Source organism: Hibiscus syriacus, unplaced genomic scaffold, assembly GCF_006381635.1.
Source record: "Hibiscus syriacus cultivar Baekdansim isolate YM2019G1 unplaced genomic scaffold, ASM638163v2 tig00110114_pilon, whole genome shotgun sequence".
NCBI classification, from domain to species: Eukaryota; Viridiplantae; Streptophyta; class Magnoliopsida; order Malvales; family Malvaceae; genus Hibiscus; species Hibiscus syriacus.
The window spans coordinates 3,194,716-3,215,710 of NW_024062594.1; the positions used below are offsets into that span (position 1 = coordinate 3,194,716).

Genomic DNA, 20,995 nt, shown 5'->3' on the forward strand with positions numbered 1-20,995 from the left:
AAACCCCTAATCAATACGAACAAATTCCGATAAGCTAACTTCAAATATCAAAGAGAAAACTTCTTTTGGGTCCTAAGCTTTTTTTAATCCACCCATAGGCTACAATATTAAAGGCCCAGACCAAGCCCACTTCATGAACTTGGAAATGGTTAACATCAGCCATGCAAGGCGTAATTTCCTGGAACTGTATTCTAAATGCACGTTTTATAGCATTCCTAAAATTATAAGTCCATTTTTATCATAAAAAGAGACAAAATTCAGCAGACTTTGTTTGATCTTCAAAACAAAACTTAGATAGTACCAACAATTGATGCATCAAAATCATTTAGGAATACGATATTTTAACATACAAATAACACAAACAGGAACAAACTGTTTCCAAAACGGCTGCTATTGCGGTGTTCAACTATGACTTCCCCTTGAAAATTAACCTAAGAGTGAATGGAAATACTTATAGCATATTAATAATTCCATGTTTGAAAATCAACTCTATTTTATTCTTTTATAATTGTTCCTTAGTCTAAACCAACGGCATTTAAACCCGACAGCTGTTCTTTTAGTTTCGTTATATATAATCTTTGTTGCACTCGTTGTTTCAACAGCACAAGCAACTCGAAGGGGGAGTAAGATATGCGGTGTTCACAGGAATGTTTCGAGTACTGCTCGAGGCTCGTCGTCTTCGTCTTGCTTCTGTTAGCGTTGAGAGCTTCCGTCGGAGGATGCATCCGGCCGATAAATGAAGGAAGTACGAGTTTAGGACATTTGTACAGTGCTCAACTTCCTCGAGGACCTGTGCCTCCTTCAGGGCCTTCTCCGTGCCACGAAAAGCTTGGTCCTTATGATCAGAAACAGTTCTCTTATCCCCATGGTTTTATCTTGTGTCCTTGAATTGATCACACAATCTTTTATTTTTCCTTTCATTTTCCTCGAATTAATCACTTTTCAGAAGTGAGTTTTTTTGGAACAAGATCTTATTATTTATTTGGTTAAACTATGTATTTAGTTATTTAATTATTATTTTAATTTTATTTTGATCACCTAACTATTTTTTTAAATCATAAATAATATTATGTTTTATTTTCATTTTAGTCACCTATCGTTAAAGAGTAAACATAACTATTGACATGACATTTTTCACTACCCTAATGCCTAATGCTATTGCCTACTGACTATATTATTGATATAACAAATGTATCATTGAGTACTTCTCTTTTTTTCATCATTGGTGTATGGTGGAGTTCAAGAGCAAAGTTAGAAGTTGTTTTTAAAAATGTAATTTAAATTATAACTTTTTAATAAAAATTTTACATAATTTTATGATGTATTGTTATACAAAATTTGGATCAAATCCAGGATACTATCAACTGATATAAGAAGATACTCTGATTCTAGTTAAAATGTTATAGTAATCAATATTTGAGTAAACTTTGCATCCTATACAAGCTTCCATAAGATGCATCTAAAATATAAATAGAAGTCCCAAGCAGATAATTACAACATTTACTCATCCCTGGCAACAAATGAAAAGAGCTGGTTCTGTGATCAAGCTCATATCATATGCAAGCTCAATTCCAGCACGCATAAATCCGAAAGCACTCGAAAACTGATATGATCGCCAACTTCTAGTTCATCACCCTTAAAATTCCAGCTAATCACCCAGTATAAGCTGTTGGATTCTGGAATTCCCATGAAATGTTTAGAATATGTCCACTTTGTACCTTTGGTCTGGTTCACAACTTCAAGGCATGGTAAAAATTCAGATGTTTTGTCATTGTTGGCAGAAAGAACGATGATCGAATTCAGCAAGTAGCTAGTCTTTCGACTCGAGTTCGGGAATGGGGTCATGGATATTGAGACCTCAGCCTTGCCAGAATGATGGCCAAAGTAACGGCCGTAGTGGTCGAATGGCATAGGGGGAAATGCTGTAATTATGCCACAATCATACAGTACCTGCAGCATTGAATTATAGAATAAACTATCAAGAAATATAGTATATGACTCTTTTTTTAAAAGCTTAGCAATTGAAAAGGAAACCCGTGGGGAAGTGATCACAGTTGATTCTTCTAAATAATTGCAGACTTGCACTTTAACGTTTTCAATGTAGTCCAAACCGAGTAAATCCTTTGTTAAGTCCATCTTGCTGTTTCTTGTGGCGCACTCATCTCCTGAAAGATGTAATAATAGTGTGTTGTTTATGAAAGGAAAATCATCTGATATACAGATTATATAAACTTTAGTTTACACAAGTTCGTCTATTTTAATGTCATAGGTGTATACCTGGAATTACGTTTGTAAAGTCATGTTGATATGTAAGTTTTTCTCCTGATTCATAGGTAACACCGAGTTTTCTTATGCCGAGATGAATAGACGCCACCGTGCAACTCATAAGATCACCACCTTCTAACTGGAAATTCCTTGTTGGCCATGCATTAACCACAACATTGTGTTGCCATTACTCTTAGGAACTCCAATGAAACTTGAGCGGTAATTCCATGTGATCTTTTGGTCTCATTAGAAATGCACACACTCGGTAGAAGGTCCAATGGTTGACTGATGACGGAGAAGACGATGCATAAGCTGAACCACTGAATCTTTGTTTTGGATTAGATGGCGTTGGTAAAGAAAAGGGGATTTTCTGCTCATCAATGCTATGCTTAAATCCAACAGGAACTTCACTTCCTATAACAAATGTGCTAGTTATACCGCATTCCTGCAACACCTGGACAACAAAAATTGTTACATAATTATGAATGTATTGATTAAGTAATCGACTAATAGTAGAATATTATACCTGTGGGGTGACAAGCCTCATTCTATCGATCACAAAATTATAAAGTTGCACTCGGTTGTTGTTGATGGAATCCACGCTGAATAGCCTAGTGATCTCTTCTGCTTCAAAGTTTTCAATCGGTTCTATCTTGAACATCTCTTGAACCTCAGTCAATTTCTCACATCCAAAAATCCCACATTGTTTGGAAGGAAAAAAGAAGGATGGAATAATTGACAGATTAAAGGGAGATACTGTCATGAAAGCCTCTTTAGAATTCGAAAAGATTGGAAGCTTTGGAATCACTTGGAGATCAGTGCAACAGTTCAATATAAGTTCATCGAGTTTCGTAAGGTGTTTTATGCTCTCAGGCAGACAATGAAATGAGTTTCTACTTAGACTCAAATACTTCAAGGAAGCTAAGTTACAGAGATCATTAGGCATGGCGTCATCAGATAATCTGCAACTTTCCAGACTCAACTTTACCTAAGAGCACGGTAAAGATGCCCAAGAGAAACCCAGTTCTTTGCTTCTTTTCAACAAGAGATAAGGCAACCAAAATCTTGTTTGATATATATAAGTTTCATCTAAGCTAAGAACCTTCAATGATTTCATATCATGCAACTCAGTAGGAACATTATCAAGCGTTGAACCAGATAAAATGAGCTCTTCAAGTGATATTAATGAACCAATTGTCCTTGGAAGTTTCCTTAGACTTTTGCAATCTTTAAGGGTCAAGAAAGTAGGCATCTTTAGCTCACCAATGGATTGATCAACTTCCACCAATTTTATGCAATCTTTGAGCTTCAACTTCTCAAGACTAGGGAGTCCTGACAAGTTTGGGGTTCTGAGAAGACTGTGAATGACTGAGATTAAGGATCTTTAAATTTGGGACAAACTGCAGCAAAAAAGGGAAAAACACACACTTCTTTTAGAACTATATTATTGTTCCACACACCCAAAAAAGGGAAATTACCAAGTATCGTACCTCTTTATCCTTCCAAACTTGTTTAAGATTATTGTAGCGCATGTCGAGAACAACCAATCTTCTGATATCGAAATCTGCAGGAAAAAATTGCATAGGAAATCCATGCCAATGCAAGCATATTAATCTTTTGGGGAAGTCTTTGAAATCTCCTTTGAGTTTTACATTATCCAGTTGAAGTAGCTTCAGTCTTTGTATCTTCACAAAGGCTTGAGTTTTCATATCAACATCATTCGACAAGAGAATTTGATCTCCGGAACGCTTTGGGAAATGCAGAGTTGTAGTTTCAGTCTTTCTAGACTTATTTTCTAGCAATCCTTGTAGGTCCAGGGCAAGGCACTTGATTGTTTTTGAACCCTGCATCAAAAATATACTTAGTTCAATAAAATTCAGAAACAAAAACACCAGCAGAGTAAAATGAAGTTTCTTACAGTCTTTTCTCTTATTACATTGAACGCGTCCTTATGCCACAACCTGCTTCGTTCTCCGATATCAGTCGATTCTTGAAGAATAATTTCCGTCCCATGTCTCTGATCATTTGATGCATCATAAGCTGGTTTTTTTCATTAATTGTTAGCAGAGACCAGGCTATTATATTCTCGATCCAGATCATTGTATAGAAATTGTTAGGTATGGCTCATAAATATACCGGTAAAGAGAAAGTCTTATAGTGGAGGTTATGATTATGTGGGTTGGGGGTGCGGGATGCAGCCCGCTGTACGGTACAAGGTTATTTTTGTAAATACATACCAGGGTTTATTTATTATAAAAGAAGATGTAATATAAACCTATGAGACATTGAATTAAATAAAAATTCTAACACCGCCTAGGGCACCGAGGACGTAAGCACATTATTGAACCTCGTTAAAATTCTTGTGTTCTTTTTATTTTCTCTACCCGATTTTTTCAACAATTGGTATAAGATGTCAGTAGACAAATTCGAAGTTGCGAAATTCGATGGTGAGAGTAACTTCGGATTATAGCAAACAAGGGTGAGGATCTGTTGGCGCAGCAAGGGATCCTGAAGGCTTTGCGACCTACAAAGCCGATGTCAGCGAGCGGCAGGAACCATACGATTATGTTTGGCAGACGAGGTCATGTATCACGTCATTCATCTGTCATCTCCAGATGAAATTTGGAAGAAGTTGGAAAGTCAATTTATGTACAAATCCTTAACGACTAAACTGTATCTAAAGCAGCGGCTGTATGGGCTGAGGATGCAAGATGATCATGATTTGGCGTAACACGTGAATGTCTTCAATCAAATCGTTTATGATTTGGCTCAGCTTGATGTGAAAATTGAGGATGAAGACAAAAGCGATGATTCTGTTGTGTCGTTGCCTCCCTCTAACGAACACATGGTGACTACTCTTACATATGGGAAAGAGACTATCAAAGTTGAGGAGATTACTGCAGCCTTGTTGGCTCACAACCAGTGGAAGCAGAATGCAGTGGAAAGCTCTCAAGCTGATAGCTTATATGCAAGGGTAATCGAGACTGTGGACGGAAGCCAGAGAAGGCAGGGTATGGGAAACAAAATTTCATATCCAAATCTAAGGAGAAGAAGATAATTCACTGTTACAAGTGCAAGGAGGCGGGACATATGAAGCGAGACTTTCCAAAGTTGAAAAAGCAGACCGATGAGAAGTGTGATGACTCATCCAAGTCTGTGAATGTGGTCGAGGATGACAATTCTGATTGCAGTGAGGGTGATATGCTCTCTATTTCAACGACTCAATTGACAGATGCTTGGATTCTTGATTCTAGATGTTCTTAACACATCACGCCAAATAGGGAATGGTTTTCGACATACAGGTCCCTTAATTCTGGTTCTATTTATTTGGGCGATGATCAATGTTGTAATATTGTTGGTATTGGCGATGTCAGAATTCAGATTTATGATGGTTCTGTTCGAATGTTGTGTGATGTTCAACATATCCCAGATTTGAAGAAGAATTTGATTTCTTTGAGCACTTTGCACAAGAATGATTTTATCCCTAAGGCTGATGAGGATAGGGAAACCATTCGGATTGTTAAAGGAGCTTTGACTGTGATGAAAGGAAAGATGACTGCAGGGAATATTTATAGATTGTTAGGGAGTACCGTTGTAGGTAGAGTTCATTCTATTGAGTCATGTGATGATACTACCAAACTGTGGCATATGCGTCTTGCTCATCTTAGTGAACGTTGTAAGCTCAATTTTTGCAAGTATTGTGTTCTTGGTAAACAAACTAAAGTTCGTTTCAAGACTGGGAAGTACACAACTGAAGGGATTCTTGATTATGTGCATTCTAATGTATGGGGCCTTCCACGACATCGTCTTTGGGTGGATCTAGGTATTATGTTACTTTTATTGATGATTTTCAAGGAAAGTTTGGGTGTATTTTTTGAAACAGAAGTCTGACGTTTTTGAGAAGTTCAAGTTGTGAAAAACTGAGGTAGAAAACCAAACAGGATGAAAAATCAAGTGTTTGCGGTCTGACAATGGTACGGAGTACGCAGATTCACAGTTTCTAAACTTCTGTAAGGAGCATGGGATTAAGAGGCATTTTACAGTGTGCAAGACACCACAACAGAATGGTGTTGCAGAACGGATGAACATGTCGTTGAATGAAAGAGCATATGTTTATGGTTGAATGCGGGGCTTCCCAAACACTTCTGGGATGAGGCTGTTAACATGGCGTGTTATCTTATCAATAGATCGCCAAGGGAATCATTGCCTGGAAAGTTGCAGAAGAGGTATGGACTAGTCATGATGTTACTTTTGATCACTTACGGATTTTTGGTTGTCCTGCTTATGTGCATGTACCTGCTGATGAGAGATCCAAACTTGATACAAAATCGAAGGAGTGCATTTTTCTGGGTTAAGAGAAATGTGTCAAAGGATTCAAGTTCTGGGATCTATTTGAGAAGAAAATTGTTATCATTAGAGATGTTGTTTTTGATGAACAACTCGTGTTGCAGCAGAAGAAAGACACGACAATGGTGGATTTCGAGCAGTTTCCAGTTGAGAAAACAGAAACATTTCAACCGACTCCTGGTGGTTCCACTACGGTTGATTTGCAGGATTATTGTCTCACCAGAGACAGGGTGAGAGGGACGAATATAAAGCCTCCGAACATAATGGGTTTTGAAGACTTTGTCTCTTTTGCACTTACTGTTAGCAGTGATGATCCAGTTACTTTTCATGATGTTGTTACTAGTCAAGAAAACGACAAGTGGATGGCTGCCATAGTTGAGGAGATGAAGTTTTGAATCACAATCGCACATGGGAGTTAGTTCACCTTCCTGAGGGTAAGAAGCCTATTGGTTGCAAATGACTGTATAAGAAGAAACCAGTAGTAACATAAAAAGAGAGGGAGAAGTTCAAGGCTCATTTGGTAGTAAAGGGTTTTTTACAGAAGAAATGAGTTGATTATGATGAACATTTTTCTTCTCTAGTCAGTCACACTTCAATCTGAGCAGTACTTTCATTGGTGGCTAGTTGGGATTTGCATTTAGAGCATATGGATGTGAAAGCTGCTTTTTTGCATGGTGATTTAGAGGAGCAGATCTACATGAAGTAGCCTAAAGGTTTCACTCAACCTGAAAATGAGCATTTAGTTTGCAGATTGAAGAAATCTTTGTACGAGTTGAAACAGTCTCCGAGACAATGGTATAAACTGTTTTACTCCTATATGATCAAGATTGGCTACAAGCGAAGTGAGTATGATTGTTGTGTTATGTTAAGAGCCTTGATGATGGCTCTTTATTTTTCTGTTACTGTATGTTGATGATATGTTAATTGATGCGAAGAACATGGATGATGTTATCGGTTTGAAAACATTATTAACTCAAGAATTTGATATGAAATATTTAGGTGCTGCAAAGAAAATTCTTGGAATAGAAATTTGCAGGGACATAAACTCAAGGAAACTTTGGCTATCTCAACGGGGTTATGTTGAGAAAATACTAGAAAGGTTTGCGATGAGCAGCACAAAACCAGTGAGCACTCTATTGGAGAATCACTTTAAGCTTTCATCAGAACAGTACCCTAAGACAGATAAGGAAACTGAAGATATGACAAAGGTTCCATATTCTAATGTTGTTGGCTGCTTGATGTATGCAATGGTATGTACCCGTCCTGATTTAGCTCATGCTGTTAGTCAAGTTTGTAAGTACATGTCTAAACCTGGTAAGTAACATTGGGAAGCAGTCAAGTGGATCTTTAGGTACTTAAAGGGTACCGTGGGACATGGAATTATTTTTGGTAGTCAGCGGGATAATCCTTTGGTTGTAAGATATGTGGATTCAGACTATGCGGGTGACTTGGATAATAGAAGATCTACGATAGGGTATGTCTTTACTCTTGGTGGAGGGCCTATTTGTTGGAAGTATACTATTCAATATGTTGTGGCATTATCTACAACTGAAGCTGAATACATGGTAACGGCTGAATATGAAAAGAAGCTTTATGGCTTACTGGTTTAGTGAAGGAGTTGGGTGTTCAGCAAGGTGGAGTTCAATTGCTTTGTGATAATCAAAGTACTACTCACTTGGCTAAGAATAAGGTATATCGTGCTAGAACTAAGCATATTGATGTAAGGCTTCACAAGATCAGAGAGTTGGTTGCATCTGGAGAGATTTTATTTCAGAAGGTACATATTGATGATAATGTCGCTGATATGTTCACCAAGCCAGATACAACAGACAAGTTCATGCATTGTTTGAACTTGTTGAATGTTTCAAGTTGTTAAAGAAGTAAGATAACCCAACCCACATTGAATGTTTCCTAAGGGGTAGGATATTCGCCAAGGTGGAGATTTGTTAGGTATGGCTCATAAATATACCAGTAAAGAGAAAGTCTCGTAGTGGGGGTTATGATTATGTGGGTTGGGGGTACAGCCCCCGCGGTACAGTACAAGGTTATTTTTGTAAATATATACCAGGGTTTATTTATTATAAAAGGAGATGTAACTTAAACCTATGAGACATTGAATTGAATAAAAATTCTAGTAGTGCCTAAGGCACCGAGGACGTAAGCACATTGCTGAACCTCGTTAAAATTCTTGTGTTCTTTCTATTTTCTTTACCCGATTTTTTCAACAGAAATCACAACCATCAAGGATTATAGTTGTGTAATCTCTATCATTCCCAATGAATAAACAAACAATGTCAAGGAGTAAATTCTTATCATGTTCATCTTCCAAAGAATCATAGTTTATTCTCATAATCTTATGAACTTTTCTATTAGGAATTGTTTCTAGTTTCTCCAATGCACTTCTCCACACACTGGTACTTTTGCTGGAAAGAGAAGAACCCAAGACTTGAAGAACTAATGGAAGCCTCCTTGCATACTCCATGAAACGTTCAGGCATAGAGTTGCAACCAAAGGAACACCAATGGAAAAGTTGAAGTGATTCACTGAAATTTAGTTCTTTTACTTCAAACAGCCTGCTTGATGCTTCCAAACCAAACATTTCACTGATAAAATGTGCATTTAGTAAACACTGGTGCCTGCTGGTTACGATGATTTTACTTCCAGGATGAAAACGAATATGGGTTCCTAATAATTTTCTCATATTCTCCAAATCTTCGACATCATCAAGAACAAGAATAACTCTTCTGCAACATACAACTTCCTTGATCCTGTTAATCCCATTATCTGTGTATATTTGTGTGCTTTGCCTTTAAGGACATTTGAAATGAGTTGTCTTTGCAAACGAACTAAGCCATTGCGCTCTCGGCTTGTTTCTCTAACATTAGCAAGAAGAGTGTAACCTTCAAACATGTGGATGTTTTGATTGTAAACAACTTTGGCAATGGTTGTCTTCCCAATGCCTCCAATTCCACATATTGTTGCAATGCCAACTTTGTTTTGTCCATCTTCTTTCAACCACCAATTAATACATGTGAAAAGAGAATCTATCTCAATTAAATAAAGAGGGACATACAAAGCAGTGGGATGAAGTTTATTTTGAACTTGATTAACAATATCTTGGATGAATTGTGATTCATGCATGTCGGATGTAAAAGAAAGTTATATAATTCGGAGATCGAAAATGATTATGATGAAGATTATAAAACGAAAATGGAGAGAAAAATTAAAAAAAAAAACCGGCTTCACATGTGGATTCTTTCTAACCTTGCTTGGTATCAGGGATGAATCTAGAGAGGGGCGGGTAGAGACAAGTCCCTTAAGCATTTTAAATTTTTATATAAATTAGATATTTTTTTGTATTTTCGGTTGAAAATCTGTTTTCACCCCCTTAAAATTTTATAAGTTCATACCCCTTTAAAATTTTATAAATTCATTCCTCTAACATAAAATTATACGTTCGTCTCTGCTTGATATTATAACCATGTATGATTTTAAGGTTGAGCAATTAGATGTGGAAATAACAATGTCATTTTTGTTAAAGGATCAAATGTTTCATGAAAGGATGAAACTAGTTAATGCTTAGTATTATTTATGTGCTACATTATTTATTTTGATGACATTGTTGTAAGCAAAGTTAACACTCGTGACAATCCTCTAGATATGATGAACAAGTCACTTCCTATAACTAAATTTGAGTAATACTTAAACTTTATCGGTGTTCACTATTAAATAATTATCCGTTTAAGGGTTATCATTGAAAAGTAGAGAACTTATTCATTGAAGATTCATGTTAAGATAAATATTATCAGTTGTCTGATTTGAACTTTGATCCGAGTTGAAGAGTTCATGATGCAACTTATTTGATAAATAAATAAATAAATAAAGAAAAAATATTATGATTTATGGTGGTGAAAGACCGAGGGCTCAGGCCGTAGCCCACCACATATCCTCATTCATTAACACTAATATGCTCCACTCATTCATTAACAATTTGATTGAACGAATCAAGTAATTTTGGTGGTAAAGAATTGATGTTATGTTTGAGGTTTCGATTCGAATACTATGAATGTCAGAGGTATAAACATTCAATGTCAATGATTGAGAGTTATTTTGAATTTATATTACCTTGTACTTACCCTAGATTAATAAAAAATAGTTTGATTGGTTAAATAATATTTTTTATTTTAAAGAATTAAATTATAAAATAATTATATTAGTATTTACTAATAACCGTTTGCTCAAATTTATTAATAATAAATTATACTTGTTTTTCATTATTAATCAGGTATTCTCTTGTTAATAAATTTCGTTTCAATTGCATAAACCAATTGTTGAAACTATGATCTAAATTTAAATTTCATAAGTTGGATTACCCTTTCATTATAATTTAATTATAAGTTTAAAGGTTGATTTATTTTATAAAGTATACTTTTTATTGAGTTGTATTTAAATTATTTTTTGAAACGTTTTATTCCTAAACTTTCAAAGTTACTTTTATTGTCTCATATTTTAATACCGTTTAAAAAAATATTAATCAAAGTGCGTCATTTTAACTGTTAAACTTAATGTAATTTACCTATTTCATTAAAATAAGTTTATCAAAATTACTATGTAACATGTTTTGATTGGCCAAATTATTTTAATGATGTAAAAAGTTGAGACAATAAAAGTAATTTATAATAGTTTAAAAAGAAAACGTCCCAAAAAAGAATTTAAGAGACAAGTCAATGAATAAGTATATTTTGAAGGACAAATATGCCTTTAAACCTTAATAGTTATGGTGATTATAAGACATTATATGTTCAGAACTTTCTTAATCAATTGACAATGCACAGACACTCTGCGAAAGCAACTGCTCGAATCCAAATCTCTTGGGAGAATAATTTTTTTTATTACTGAGATCACTTAATGAGTTCTTTATACCTTAATTATATAATAACTAAACAATGACTTTAAGGCAGTAGATGTATAAACATCAAATAGTATTTAAAAGTTCTCTAATTTCAGTTTCTTATTGTTGCCTTAGAGGTTTTGGTAAAATCAGTGTAATGCAAGCAAATATAAATGTATAAATATTTTGGTTTTTTAAAAATGATAATATTTCTTTAAAAGAGATAAGAAGAAAAGAAACATTATCATTTTTTAAAAACTAAAATATTTATACATTTATATTTGCATGCATTACACTGATTTTACCAAAACCTCTAAGGCAACAATAAAGATGGGAGTGTAGATGATGACGTTACACACCGTATAAAGGCGAGATGGCTAAAGTGGAGGGCTGCTACTGGAGTTTTGTGTGACAAGAAGGTGCCTCTAAAACTTAAGGAAAAATTTTATATAATGGCAATAAGACCAGCGTTGATGTATGGATCAGAATGTTGGACAATCAAGAAGGATCACGTAAGGAGGATGGAGGCCGCAGAAATGAGAATGCTTCGTTGGATATGTGGTAAGACTCTATGGGACATGATACCAAACTTTGCAATTAGAATGTCCTTGGGGGTGGTGTCTGTATCTAAAATATTGAGAGAGGGAAGACTATGGTGGTTTGGGCATGTCCTTAGGCGACAACCGTCAGATGCGGTCAGGAGGGTAGAGTCGATTACAGTCGAAGGTTCCAGAAGGAGAGGACAACCAAGGAGGAAGTGGGTAGACTGCTTGAGATCCGATTTGAAGGATTTAGCACTTACCGAGGACATGACCTCTGACAGGAAAGTATGGAGACTTAAGACCAGGGTAGCCGAGCAGTGTGGGTCACAACCATGGGGTATAGCATCTCTGTCTTCTTTTTAATGCCTCTGTAGTAATTTCCATGACTTCTATTTCTATACGTTTCTGTCATTGGAATCTATGAAGGCTAAAAACTAGAGTAGCAGAGTAGTGTTGCCTTAGTTTAGGTGGTAACCCATTTGACTTTATTCCTTCTAGTAGCTTGCTATCGTTGACTACTGTGTATTCCTTCCCTTCATGTTTCCTCATTTTAAATTTAGCCGGGACTTACATTTCTGTTTATATGCAGAGATTATTACACAAAGATTACTTCTCATTACAGACGTGCATATGAAGACTGTTCAACTATGTATTTATTTATACATGCATTGTATTTTATCTTTATCTTATCTTATTATCTTTATCTTTATTTTTAATTTCCTTGATTGTCGGAGGTTTCCACGGAAACTGCTCTCAACCTGGCGTTAGGGGCAGCTAGTACACTACCTCCCCTTACCCCATTACATATGTGAATAGGGTTTTGTTGTTGTTGTTGTTGTTGATAATGTTTCTTTATTAAATTGGTTGAAACGTGTTTCTAATTACACTCGACCGTCGTTAACGCCAAAGACTTTAAATTGGACCTTAAGTTTGAATAAATAAGACTAAAATAACAAAAGGTGGTTGAAACACATTTTCTAATCGCACTAATAACAGAAGGATGCACAAACCAAGTGGCTTTTGTGGTAAAAGAATTGTTGTTATTCTTTGAGGATCCGGTTCGAGCACCATAGATAACTGGGGTGTGAGCGTTCAATGTCAAGAGGTTGACAAATACTATTTTGTATTTACCTCAGATTAATAGAAAAAAAGATAAATTCATTAAATGACCTTAGTTGATTTAAGAGAGAATTATTTGAACATTCTTCTCCTCCTTCCATTATTCAGATATGAACTCTGACTTGAACTCGAATATAATTTTTTTTAACAAAACCTTTTTCTTAAAAAATTATTCCAAATCAAATCAATTATGACATTTAATAAAAAATATTTACCTTTTTTTAAAATTACTACCCTTATGTAATAGCAAAATGAATAAAAATTTAAAGGGGTGATCTTTTTGAAGTGTAGATGAATTAATTTGCTCATTTTTTCAATAAAGAGTCAAAAATGAAACCTGAAATATAATACAAGGACTGCTATAATACTTTTGCAGAAAACTTATATTACAAAATTGAAGTGAAAATTATAGAATAACAACATATATTGAAAATAAATGCCACCAAGCTTGAAATTGAAGTTAGAGTGGATAGTATAATAGCTAGATTGGTTTAATTTTCAAAGTTTAACAATTTTGCTTTTAGCAAAATGAAAAATAGTTTAGTTAGCTTTTTCAAGTAAATTTGAATGCATACTGTCATGAACACTATTGAAAGTTAATTGCATCACATGCCTTCAAAGTATAATCTTTATTTTAAGGTGGTCTCTAAACTTTTAAATATTTTAATTTCATCCCTAAACTATGACTATTATTCTACATTAGTCCTCAAACTTTTGAACATTTCATTGCATCCCAAACCATGACCTTCATTCTATATTAGTCCCCAAACTTTTTGAACATTCCAATTTCATCCCAAACCATACGTATACACTAATTACATCCATTGTTAATAAAATCGTTAGGGCAAGTTATATTATTATATATTTGAGAAAAAAACAAAATTTAGGTTAGATTATGATTGAAACTAATTAAATATTTGGATGAATTTGGAGATGAAATTGGAATATTTAAAAGTTTGGGGACCAATTTAAAAAGAGACTCATAGTTTAGGGATGGAATTAGAATGATCAAAAGTTTAAGGACTAATTAACAGCAAATTATTAAAACTTTTAAAGAATATTTAAGATTTGAATCATGACGTTATAAATGAAATAAATTAAATTAAGAAGATAATCCTCGTGATGAGTCTCTAATGTTCCATCCAGATTAGTCGACTTGTAATGAATAATGAGGAGTGAAAAATAAGATTGTAAAAACTAAAAAGAAAATAACACACAAAACTTGCCTGAAATAAATTAATTTATTCTATTTATAAGTTTAATTATTTGATTAAAAATTCATTTTACAATAAATTTTATTCAATACAAATTCATACTTCCAATCACACACTTTCAATTATATCAAAAATCACAATCAAAATAATACATTATATTTGTAAAACAAGCTTAATAACTTAACTCAAACTAATAAATAAAAGTCTTAATGTACCATTTGCCCCCTAACATTTACCTGTTTTACCAACTTGGTATTTGATTTTTCCCCCAATAATGTCCCTAAAGTATACAAACGTTATCCATTTAAACCAACTACATAAATTTAAACTAAATAAAAATAAATACAAAAAATACAGTAGAATAAATTTAAACTATAACTTTAATTTAAAGCCTCAAAATTCCTTGTGATTAACCAAACAGCTTATCAACTAACTAGGAAGCTTTCAATCAAATGGAATAGTTATATATCCCGTTAAAAGCTAAAAAGAAATATATAGGATTAGGCAAGTACGAAATTAGGTTCCTAGAAAATAAGGATGTGACAAATGTACTCTATTTTTTTTTGAAAACAATTACTTTTTTGACGTAATATATAAATAAGTGTTCATACTATTCGTTAAAAAATAGATGTCTAACGTTTCTAACGTTACACTTTTAAGTGTATAGACCGTTAACACCGTTAAATTCGATCATTAAGTGATACGTGTCAAACATATAAAATTTCAAAAAAATTTAAATTTTTATAAGTCTAATATGTTTCACTTAACAATCGAATTTAACAGCAGACACTTAAAAATGTAACGTCAGAAATTTTAAGCATATATTTTTAACGAAAAATCTTTATCCATCTAAAATTAACTTTAGGTATAATTTGAATATCTACTTTTGTATTAAGCTTAGTTTTTTTTTAATCAAATGTACTATTTCTTCTGGAAAACTAGGGTTGGGCAAGTACGAATATAGGGTAAGCCGGTTTTCTTGTTGGGTTGCATTAATGGCATCACAAATTAGGTTATTATAATTATAAATTTTTAATATATGGATATATTTATATATTAAATTTTAAATTTATATATTTTTATATCATATTTAGAGATAAACTTAGGTATAATAGGATACATTATTATTTTTTAAAATTTTAAATTTTTATATAATTTAAATAATTTTTATATTTTTACTAATAATTTAATTTTACACCTTTTGAAATTCACGTAATTATAAAATTAATTAGAGTATGTTGAGTTAATCGATCGATGGAATCGGCAAGAGGGGGTGAATTGACAATTAAAATTTTGGTGGAAGCTTTTGCAGAAAATTGAAAGAAATTGCACAGCGATTTAAAATGGTTCAACTTTCTCAACTAAAGTCTACGTCCACTACCTTAGGTATCCACACTAAGGATTTTCCAACAAATTCACTAATTTGTTCTTTCTTTTGAGGCCAAAGAGATAACCTTACAACTCCCTCAAGAATATACCCCAATTCTTGAGAACACTCTTTCTCAAAGAGAAGATTACAAATTTGCAAACTTACAAGGAAATCCTCACAAGGTAGATTGTTTGCACAATTCTAAAACAAAGAAAAGAACACTAAAAAATGAATACAATTGAGTACAAGTAGTGTTCTTGAAAGCAAAATGAATATTGAATGAAAAATAGGCTTGAAATGCTCAAACTTGAGGTTTGATGCATTCTCTTTGATTATCTCTTGATTCTAGTTGCTTGTTGTTTCTTGTTTTTTTATCAATGGCTTCTAAGCTTGTTTAAATACACCATCAAATGATTCTGAACGTTGGGGATGATTAGTGGAGTCAATAGAGCCGTTTTAGTGTGAAATCAATTAATAAAACAGCTTGGAGCGTGGGGGGAATCGGTACCCCCTCAAGGGGAATCGGTTCCCTAAGTGTAAAATTCAAATATTTCGACCGTTAAACAGGGGGAATCGGTATCCCCTTGGGGGGAATCGGTTCCCTCTGAGCATTCTGTTTTTCTCAGAGCCAAACCATTTAGGGGGGAATCGGTACCCCCTTGTGGGGGGAATCTGAGCAGTCTGAAATTTTTGGCTTTGAAATGGTTTGAAATATTTTGTAAAATTGTTTTGAAATTATTTAAGATTAAAACTTAATTTTACATTTGAGTAAGGATTAAAATGACATTTGAAAGATTTGAAGTAATATTTTGATATTCAAATAATTATATCGAATATACTTAGAAAATCTTTTGGAAAATCTTAAAATTCATTTAACTTAATTTGTTATATCGAAATATCAAAATGTTTTCAACAATCCCCCCCTTTTTGATATAACAAAACATTTTAGTAATTTTAAGATTTTGAAATCAAGTTTTGAAATTACTTTAGGAGATGATATTTGAAGAGAATTCCGATTAAAACGTTGTTTTTGATGAAGTATGGAGATAGGGTGAGAGTAGAGAGGAAAAACGGCTAAGAGAGAAAAAGAGAGGGTTTGAGCAAATAGGGGTTCCGCCAGTGTTAAAAACAAAACCTCCAGGGGTATCGATTCCCCTACAGGGGGAATCGGTTCCCCTACAGGGAGGAATCGATTCCCCTTCAAAGGGGGAATCGATTCCCCTTCAAGGGGAATCGGTTCCCCTACAGGGAGGAATCGATTCCCCTACAGGGAGGAATCGATTCCCCTTCAAAGGGGGAATCGATTCCCCTTCAAGGTATTTTTCTAAAACTTCTATTTCATCAATTTTTGAATATAGAACTAGTTTTAATTAGTTCTAGGTTGGACTTTAGATCGGGCATTGATTGTTTAGTGATTAGAAACTAGATTCTACAACCAATTTTATCAAAAACAAAAGAATTTTTGAAAATTTTTGAAATTAAAAAAAAATTGTATTTTGATTTAATTATGTTGTTATTATGAAAATTGTGTATATTGATTTTCAATCCCTTATTTTCAATAGTTTTCAAAAACTTTGCTCATTATATTTGGTTTAGAGAACCTTGAAATATTGAGGACTTAATTGAGTTTTAGGATTGATTATATTGCATACACGTGTTCTTAAAATTGCATGTTATTTCTTCCATTCCGATTACCTTAAATCATGTCTCATAAACGTTATAGACCTTCCTCTAGTCGTTCTAGCCAACCTCCAAACTCACCTCCAAATCCTCCACCTATCCAACAAATTCCTAATCCTAATCTCGATGATCCAAACATGACCATTCGCAATTCTTGCTTCAATGAACCCGGTCGTAGACAAAATCTCTACTTTAGGTTTTGTCAATACTTTGAGTCCTACAAAATCCGGGAAGAACGAATCCCATCTCTTCAAGCCATGTTAGACATCAATTTTCGACATCTTCCTACTTTTCAAGAGTGGAAATTTGATAAACTCTTCGAGGTTGAACCAATAGTCTACCATCAACTCGTTCGTATCTTCTACTCTAATGTTGTTTGCATTCAAAACCGAGATAAAACCTTAACCATAGGAATCCGATCCTATCTTCTAGGACGATTCCTTCATCTTGACTCGGAATACATAGCCAAAGCATTAGGATTAGATAATAACGGGTTAGACAATGAAAAACTAACGGTAGGATCTCAGTATAAATGAAGGGATAGTGCAAGTGTTTTAGATCTTCACGACCGTTTTCTTCACCTTATGATCTCTTGGTGGTTTTGACCATCCGGAGGTCGTTACTCTACTCTTCGAGCCTTAGATTTATTTTGGCTACATTGTGTCCAAAATAATCTCAAAATCAACCTTCCACAGATTATCTTTTTTGAACTTGTCGAAACCGTAAATCTTGTTCCCAATAAAAAATTATGTTCTTCTTTAGTTTATGGTTGTATTCTTAGTAATCTGTTTAACTTTAGTACTTTGAAATAAAACATGGAGTTTATTGTTTCAACATTTTGAGTGACTTTGGATTGCTTTTAATTTTTGGATGTTTGAATTTGGTTGATGTTTTATGGATGTTTGAACTTATATTTCTATATATTTGGTTTGGTTAAATTTTATTCATTATTGCATCATTTACATCATATTAGATATATGACCAATTTTGCCATATCACATTGTTTATGAATATTGATTATGAAACTAATGGCTAAAGTTTCTCTTGATTGTGATCTTAACAACTTAAGCTATATTTAAAATCTTTTAAAAGTATTTTTGATTTAACAAAAAGAGGGAGAAATGTTAAAGTGTTTTAAAGGGGAGAAGTGTTAGAGTAAGGGGGAGTAATTTCAAAACTTGATTTCAAAATCTTAAAATTACTAAAATGTTTTGTTATATCAAAAAGGGGGAGATTGTTGAAAACATTTTGATATTTCGATATAACAAATTAAGTTAAATGTATTTTAAGATTTTCTAAGTATATTCGATATAATTGTTCGAATATCAAAATATTACTCCAAATCTTTCAAATGTCATTTTTAATCCTTACTCAAGTGTAAAATTAAGTTTTAATTTTAAAATAATTTCAAAACAATTTTACAAAATATTTGAACCATTTCAAAGCCAAAAATTCTAGATTGCTCAAAGGGAACTGATTCTCCCCTGAATGGTTTGACTTCGAGAAAAATAGAATGCTCGGAGGGAACCGATTACCCCATGTTTAACGGTTGAAATATTTGAATTTTACACTTAGGGAACCGATTCCCCATGAGGGGGTACCGATTCCCCCCACGCTCCAAGTTGTTTTATTAATTGATTTCACACTAAAACGGCTCTATTGACTCCACTAATCATCCCCAACGTTCAGAATCATTGAAGGTGTATTTAAACAAGCTTAGAAGCCATTGATCAAAACAAGAAACAACAAGCAACTAGATTCAAGAGAGAATCAAAGAGAATGCATCAAACCTCAAGTTTGAGCATTTCAAGCCTATTTTTCATTCAATATTCATTTTACTTTCAAGAACACTACTTGTACTCAATTGTATTCATTTTTTAGTGTTCTTTTCTTTGTTCTAGAATTGTGCAAACAATCTACCTTGTGAGGATTTCCTTTTAAGTTTGCAAATTTATAATATTCTCTTTGGGAAAGAGTGTTCTCAAGAATTGGGGTATATTCTTGAGGGAGTTGTAAGGTTATCTCTTTGGCCTCAAAAGAAAGAACAAATTAGTGAATTTATTGGAAAATCCTTAGTGTGGATAGCTAAAATAGTGGATGTAGACTTTGGTTGAGAAAGTCGAACCACTCTAAATCGTTGTGCAATTTCTTTTAATTTTCTGCAAAAGCTTCCACCAAAATTTTAATTGTCAATTCATCCCCTCTTAGCCGATTCCATCGATCGATTAACTCAACAGAGTAGAAGGTTTCAAGTCGCCACATGCAACCATAAACTTAAGTAAAGGTATTATTAGTTGCTTAAAATTATGAATCGACTCAATAATTTAGTTGGAATATTCTCTTAATAATTTCAATATCTGATCAATAAAATTTGCCTTAGTTAATAAAGAAAATGCTATTTTCTTTCGAGGTTCAGGGTTTAAGCAATTGTATTTATAGGATGTGCTTTATTAATGACTAAAAATTTATGAATATATACTACTTTTAATCATCTCGTGCTATTTAAAAAACACAAGGGGGGTTGAAATGTGTGATCAACGTTGGTCATCAAAAATCCAGGTGGCCTGGAAATGGATTTGTTGAATGGCTTTGACCGGAAATGAAGCTAAATTTGCAGATAGCTAGAAAATAGTTAAGGATAGATGAGAATGAGAGAATAATCACACAAGCTCAGCTAACCTCTTCACTTTGGTTCTTAGTCACCATTCTTTTCCATCTACCGAACCAGATTAAGGCAATCAACCCCTTTGCTGCTCTTTTCTTAAATTCATGGGGGCCGGGTGGTAGGTTTGTGAAATAGAAAAAATGCACATGCACCTGCGAGTCAAAGCCATAGCTCCTCACTTGCCAAACTTACTATATCAAGGACATGACTCACACACTTTTATAACGGTTCAATTCCACTTTCATTTTCTTTATCATCTATAAATTAGCTTCGCTCATACACATCTTTTGCATACCATAAGGGATTTCAAAGTGCTTGATCCCATCCCAGTTTCGATTATTTCCGTTTGTTCCAGCAGAACAACAGGTGAGTGGTTTTCCATGCTATGCTTGTCAAATGAGCAGCCCTTTTCCTGGTTTGCCTTTATCTCGTTGTCTGTTCGACCTTGAATCCTTAATTACATGATTCTAGTTCAAGTTCGAATCGGAGTCGATCAAACGGTTCACGTAATGATACATAGTATCTTTTCAGTTATCTCGCATCTCATGAGTAGCTATCAACTTGAGAGCTAGCAAAGCAAAGCAAACATTTATACAAGAAATTGTAGTAATATGTAAAGTTTAAGGTCGAACTGATAGCGAAACTGAGGTTTAGAGGAGAAAGGCTATTGATTTGATAAGGCTTTGCATGGAATCCATCACCTCAATATTGTTTAAAACGAAGAGAAAATGGCAGCAAAGAAGTTGGCATCAACTTTTTTTTTTTAATAATTCCTGAATATCTTCAATCAGACGCCATACAGCAACTTGCAGGTGCATACTCCATATCCCCAGCCTGGTTTGAAATCTCTCTCTTTCTACTAAAAGAAATATTTTCTAAGTATTTGTACTAATATTAATATAA

At 33.9% G+C, this 20,995-nt stretch overlaps 1 long non-coding RNA gene across 1 annotated transcript; it reads left to right on the forward strand.

The window, feature by feature from the left end:
- The first annotated feature begins 645 nt into the window (after positions 1–645).
- Positions 646–20,795, forward strand: LOC120215070. The gene is made up of 4 exons (XR_005524917.1): positions 646–656; positions 17,471–17,484; positions 19,543–19,545; positions 20,675–20,795. It is a non-coding gene; the product is annotated as an uncharacterized LOC120215070 (long non-coding RNA).
- The last annotated feature ends 200 nt before the right edge of the window (positions 20,796–20,995 follow it).